Consider the following 7166-nt stretch of genomic DNA (forward strand, 5'->3'; position numbering starts at 1 on the left):
AGCTGCCGCCAAATTGCCACCGAACGAGGGCGGCAGCAGCCGCCAAAACGTCAGCGGCAGCAGCCGCCGACGGCGGGGGCCACAAAAAAAAAAAAAAAAAAAAAAAGTACATCCGAAATGGTGAAACCCCATTTTCATTTCAAACATGCATACATATTTTCAATACTAACCAAGTGCAGGTACGAATAAAATTCAATACAAAAGTACAATGCAGAAGCACCATCAAAGGGGAAGTTTTGAAGGGTAATCATGGAAAGGATCCAGCAAAGGGTACGCAAGACCTCAAACAGTACCGAGGCAAAGCCGATTCAAGGGGTTAGGGCCAAAATGATTTCTCCAGAAATGGAAGATGCTCCGACAGAGAGGTGTCTGAATTTTGAGCTTAAAAGCGACAGAATAAAGAAGTTATGGTTGGGTCTGCACAGTCACGATGCTATCCCTACACTACTCAAGTCATCTCAGAATCAAGTTGCCTCGACATTCTTTATGGAGAGGCTGCTTCTAAAAAGAGAAAAAAAAAAAAAAAAAAAAAAAAAAAAAAGGAAAAATGGGTCAAAAGGAACCTCTGCACAAAAGACAGAAATCAAGGACAAAGCTACAGGAAATCAAGTTGTCAAAAAACGGGTCAACTGCAAGCTCTCCGTTAAATTCAAACCCATCAAGGGTAGATGACAAATCATCTCAGCCATAAGGACAAAGACCACAGCGGCTGCTCACATTTTGAAAAGCAAGTTAAAAGAAGCAGTCATTTCCACAAATTGGATGACAACAAACAACTTGAAAATGAAGCGCCTAGCATGGTACAAGTACAAGTGTCCTTATAAACAAGGATCATTTCTCAAAACAAAGGAAAGGAAGAGTCTCCTCAAAATTCCTTATGGAGAGGAGAACCATTGAGGAAATAAGTTTCAAATTCAGAGGAAGATAAAGTTCAAGAAAAAGAATCAAATTAACCTCAAGAATTCAAACATGGTGAAGCCAAAGCATAAAAGCTTCTTCAACACTCAAGCCACTCAAGTTACCACCACAATGTGGGTATTCAAAACTCTTTGTGATGAATACAAGTCATATTTCAGTCAACCAGTGGTAAAACCACTACAACAACAAAGTCAGATTCGCCTAAGGTCATCACTATCATACGAACTCGAGTCAATAAGTTGATTCAACATCAAATCGGGAAGGAACCCCACAAAGACACCCAGTCGGGAAGGAATCCCACGAAGAAATCAAGCCAGAAATGAATTCTGCATCAACATCAAATCGGGAAGGAATCCCGCATAGACATCCAGTCGGGAAGGGATCCCGCGAAGAAATCAAGCCAGAAATGAATTCTGCATCAACACCCAGTCGGGAAGGAATCCCGCGAAGAAATCAAGCCAGAAATGAATTCTGCATCAACATCAAATCGGGAAGGAATCCCGCATAGACATCCAGTCGGGAAGGAATCCCGCGAAGAAATCAAGCCAGAAATGAATTCTGCATCAACATCAAATCGGGAAAGAATCCCGCATAGACATCCAGTCGGGAAGAAATCCCGCAAAGACATCAAGCCGGGAAGAAATCCCGCAAAGACATCAAGCCGGGAAGCAATCCCGCGGAGAAATCAAGTCGGGAAGGAATCCCGAAGAAATCAAATTGGAAATGAATTCCACAATCAGCATTAAGTCGGCATTGAATTTTGCCTCAACAGCAAGTCGGAAATAAATTTCGCACCAAGACGGAAAGGAATTCCGCACTAACATCAAGCCGGAGATGAATTCTGCATCAGCCGAGCACGAAGTTCGCATCCTGGAAGGAACTACGAAAGACCTGATTCTCCCCATCCCCCGAAGAGCTCTTGGAGATACGTAGGCAGCCACAAAGGCCCGGTCATAAACATAAGTTTGCATCATAAATAACTTTTTCTCTTTGCCAACATAAATCCATGCATTTGATCATTTCATTTAAAAAAAAAAAAAAAAAAAAAAACAACGGCGGGGTTTCCTCCTCTGCCCATCCTCAAAATTTGCGTTTCGGACAACCACCGACTCCCATAAATCATTTTTATGGTCGACGGTGGGGGGCAACTGTGAATACTCAAATTTTGAGGCTCAAAAAGCCTGTTGGTTGACTTTGCTACAGTAAATTTGACTGTGCTACAATGAATTTGCTACAGTAAATTTAATTGTGCTACAGTGCATTTGCTACAGTAACTTTGACTCACAAGGCTCAAAGAGCCAATTTTTCCGGACTGCAAACAGTCCGGCCGGACCGGAGGCCATTTCGGAAGTTCACCGAAAATATATCAATATGGTACTTGAAACGTCCGGAATTTTACGAGGATCGCGGAACAGGTCCCGGAATATTTTTCGGAGGTCCGAAACTCCCAAAACAGCTCCCGAAATGACACACGGTGGCCGCACCGGCCACGGCGGCGCCAGCCCCACCCAGCGCGGGCGACAGCCCTCGCCCAGCGCGGGCGGGGCCTGGCGCCCAGCGCGGCGAGAACCCTCGCCCAGCGGGGGCGGGGACCCTCGCCAGCGCGGCGAGGCCCCTCGCACCGCGCGCGGGCGAGGCCCCTCGCGCCGCGCGCGAGCGAGACCCCCGCCCCGCGCGGGCGAGAACCTCTCGCCGCGCGCGGGCGAGGCCTCCCGCTGCCGCGCGCGGGCGCGGAACTCTCGCCCCGCGCGGGCGCGACCTCCCGCACCGCGCGAGGGCGAGGCCTCTAGCCCCGCGCGGGCTAGGCCTCCGCGCCGCGCGAAGGGCGAGGCCTCTCGCCCCGCGCGGGCGAGGCCTCTCGCCCCGCGCGATCGAGGGCCTTGTCGCCCCGCGCGGCAGGGCCTGGCCCCCCCCTCGCGCCCCTGTGCGGAAGGCCTGCCGCCAGCACACGGGGGCCCTCTCGCCCTGCAGCGGGCGGGGCCTCTCGCCCCACCGACAGGGCGGTAGCTACCGCCGAGCCTAGGCGGCAGCTACCGCCCAGATTTTCTGGCGGTGGCTACCGCCATGCACGGCGGCAGCCACCGCCCGGGACCCGAAAATGGCCTATAAATAGGCCATTTTCAGGCTGTTTTTTGGTACACCTTGTCCGTTTTGACGGACGAGTCCTTCTCCCTCTCACGCTCCTTGCGTTTTCTTTACCGCTTTTTGCATTTAATTTAATTTTTTATTGCATTTTTATTGTGATATTTGGTCACTAAAATTAAACAAAAATTAAAAATTAATTAATATACCTAAACGAGGAGCTTAATCTGGAGTTAAGAAGTGGCCGACGATTAAATCAGGTACGTAAATAAAATTCTGCCTATTTAATTTTAGCACTTCATGCATGCTTCTCTTCTACTCTCAATCATTCTATAACTGCATAAAAAGCATGCACGTCAACTAAAATTCCGCTTAATCAAAAATCAAACTTTTTACGGCCAAAAGTCGTAAAATTGAACCATTTTGGCGAAACGCCTTAAAATCAACACTTTCGACTAAAAGTCATAAAATCAACCATTTTAGCGACAAATCGCTTAAAACCGACATTTTTGGCAAAATGTCTTAAAATCAATCATTTTCGGTTTAAAACCGTAAAATCAACCATTTTAGCGACAAATCGCTTAAAACCGACATTTTTGGCAAAATGCCTTAAAATCAATCATTTTCGGTTTAAAACCGTAAAATCAACCATTTTAGCGACAAATCGCTTAAAATCAACATTTTGGCAAAATGCCTTAAAATCAATCATTTTCGGTTTAAAACCGTAAAATCAACCATTTTAGCGACAAATCGCTTAAAATCAACATTTTGGCAAAATGCCTTAAAATCAATCATTTTCGGTTTAAAACCGTAAAATCAACCATTTTAGCGACAAATCGCTTAAAATTGATATTTTTGGCAAAATGCCTTAACAACGTGCACAAAGCATACACACACCCATGCATTAAGCATACCATTCAAAGCCCTCTAAAAGAGGCCTATCGAACTACGTTGACTTTGATCTTCCATTCAAACGGAAGTACGTAGGCACGTTCGGGATTTAACCCCGAGCGGCAAGTCGCAATCATTCAAAATCATCATAAACATTTTCATTGGTCCAAATTACCTTGCAAAGCATTCATTCATGGTTAGTTCATCAGCATGACATAGTCTCGGGATCCACCTCGGGTTCGTAGACCATGCCTTAAACATTGGGATAATTAATCTATCATTTAGGTTAATTAAAATTGGAGTCACTTAGGGTTTTTTCCTAGTTTACCCTGAAATAATTAAACAAGGTGGCGACTCACACATCACGTGCATTTCTTCCTTAGTCACATGCATTCATATGCATTGATATTTTGGGGAGGGGTTCACAGGGTAATCATGGAAAGGATCCAGCAAAGGGTACGCAAGACTTCAAACAGTACCGAGGTAAAGCCGATTGAAGGGGTTAGGGCCAGAATGGTTTCTCCGAAAACCCAGGAATGGAAGATGCTCCGACAGAGAGGTGTCTGAATTTTGAGCTTAAAAGCGACAGAATAAAGAAGTTATTGGGTTGGGTCTGCACGAAGTCGCAATGCTATCCATACATCTCAGAATCAAGTTGCCTCGAAATTCTTTATGGAGAGGCTGCTTCTAATCAAGCAAAAGGAAAAACGGGACAAAAGGAACCCTGGTCAAAAGGAAGCAAACAAAGCAAGAGAAAAAAAATGGGTCAAAAGGAACTTCTGCATAAAAGAAAGAAATCAAGGACAAAGCTACAGGAAATCAAGATGTCAAAAACGGGTCAACTGCAAGCTCTCCGTTAAATTCAAGCCCATCAAGGGTAGATGACAAATCATTTCAGCCATAAGGACAAAGACCAAGCGGCTGCTCACATTTTGAAAAAAGCAAGTTAAAAGAAGTAGTCATTTCCACAAATTGGATGACAACAAACACCTTGAAAATCAAGCGCCAGTCATGGCACAAGTACAAGTGTCCTTATAAATAAGGATCATTTCTCAAAACAAGGAAAAGGAAGAGTCTCCTCAAAATTCCTTAAGGAGAGGAGAACCATTGAGGAAATAAGTTTCAAATTCAGAGGAAGATAAAGTTCAAGAAAAGGAATCAAATTAACCTCAAGAATTCAAACATGGCGAAGCCACAAACTCAAAGCATAAAAGCTTATTCAACACTCAAGCCACTCAAGTTACCACCACAATGTGGGTATTCAAAACTCTTTGTGATGAATACAAGTCATGTTTCAGTCAACCAGTGGTAAAACCACTACAACAACAAAGTCAGATTCACCTAGGGTCATCACTATCATACGAGCTCGAGTCAATAAGTTGATTCAACATCATCAAAGTCGGGAATGAATCCCGTAAAGACATCAAGCCGGGAAGAAATCCCGCGAAGAAATCCAGTCAGAAATGAATTCTGCATCAACATCAAGTCGGGAAGGAATCCCGCAAAGACATCCAGTCGGGAATGAATCCCGTAAAGACATCAAGCCAGGAAGAAATCCCACGAAGAAATCAAGTCAGAAATGAATTCTGCATCAACATCAAGTCGGGAAGGAATCCCGCAAAGACATCAAAGTCGGGAATGAATCCCGTAAAGACATCAAGCCGGGAAGAAATCCCGCGAAGAAATCAAGTCAGAAATGAATTCTGCATCAACATCAAGTCGGGAAGGAATCCCGCAAAGACATCCAGTCGGGAATGAATCTCGTAAAGACATCAAGCCGGGAAGAAATCCCACGAAGAAATCAAGTCAGAAATGAATTATGCATCAACATCAAGTCGGGAAGGAATCCCGCAAAGATATCCAGTCGGAAATGAATCCCGTAAAGACATCAAGCCGGGAAGAAATCCCGCGAAGAAATCAAGTCAAAAATGAATTCTGCATCAACATCAAGTCGAGAAGGAATCCCGCAAAGACATCAAGCCGGGAAGAAATCCCGCGAAGAAATCAAGTCAGAAATGAATTCTGTATTAATATCAAGTCGGGAAGGAATCTCGAAGAAATCAAATCGGAAATGAATTCCACAATCAGCATTAAGTCGGAGTTGAATTTTGCCCCAACAGCAAGTCGAAAATAAATTCCGCACCAAGACGGAAAGGAATTCCGCGCTATTATCAAGTCGGAGATGAATTCCGCACCCGCCGAGCACGAAGTTCGCATCCCGGAAGGAACTACGAAAGACCTTATTCTCCCCATCCCCCGAAGAGTTCTTGGAGATACGTAGGCAGCCGCAAAGGCATGGTCACAAACATAAGTTTGCATCATAAATAGCATTTTCTCTTTGCCAATATAAGAAACAAATAAAAAATAAAAAAAAAAAGAGAGAAGAAGGGAAAAATAAAAGCTGGAGTTGAAAACCCGAAAGGATGGCTTCAGGCAAGAATTGAGCCCGCTAGGCTGAAAACCCGAAAGGGCGGTCTAGGCAAAAGTTAGGGCAAAGAGCCTGCTAGAGTCGAAAACCCGAAAGGGTGGCTACTAGGCAAAAGTTAAGGCAAAAAAAAAAAAGTGCTTTCATGAATTGTTTTAGAGAGTCTATTTTTGTAGGATAAACAACAAAGTATGTCCTTAAAAAAAAAATCCCTTTCAAAGGTCTCCTTGGGAGTATATAAATCATTTTTTTTTAGGAATCACTGAATTCCTTCGAGTCAAAATTCACTACAAGAAAATTTTGAGTCTCTAAATCGAGTCTCCAATGAGTCTCTAAAATCAAGTCTCTAAAATCAAGTCTCTATCACCAGTAGTCATTCCACAACGAGTCACAAAAATCGAGTCATTCTCAAAAGTTCGTTTTGAAAGCGTCACTCTTTGAGTCATTCCTCGAAAAAAAAAACAGAGAGAGAAAAATGTCAATTCAATCCCCGGGGTTTCCAAAACAACCCTTAAAAAACGTCAAACATAATCGTTGAGAGGTAATTCTTTAATACCTCGTCTCCACTCGGACCATCGTTTCTTCGATCCTTTCAGACGAGCGATGTCATCCACATTGTCCGTTTCCTCGAGTCATATAAGTGGCTTTGTTTTCTTTGATTCCTCAATCGATTGGACAAGAACAACACCAATGTTTTGAAGTATTCCATGGTCAGCACCATTCTGGGGGCAAGAAGTGATAAGAACCTTCACCATTCTCCCATCACAGAAGTAATCACGGAATTTTTAGTCTTTCATTAAGAAGAAATTCTATTTCAGATAATAAAGGCATCAATTCTCTCAAGCAGGGG

The sequence above is a fragment of the Jatropha curcas genome, chromosome 2 (genome assembly GCF_041381405.1).
Source record: "Jatropha curcas cultivar XTBG-Jc1 chromosome 2, XTBG_Jcur_1.0, whole genome shotgun sequence".
Taxonomy (NCBI): domain Eukaryota; kingdom Viridiplantae; phylum Streptophyta; class Magnoliopsida; order Malpighiales; family Euphorbiaceae; genus Jatropha; species Jatropha curcas.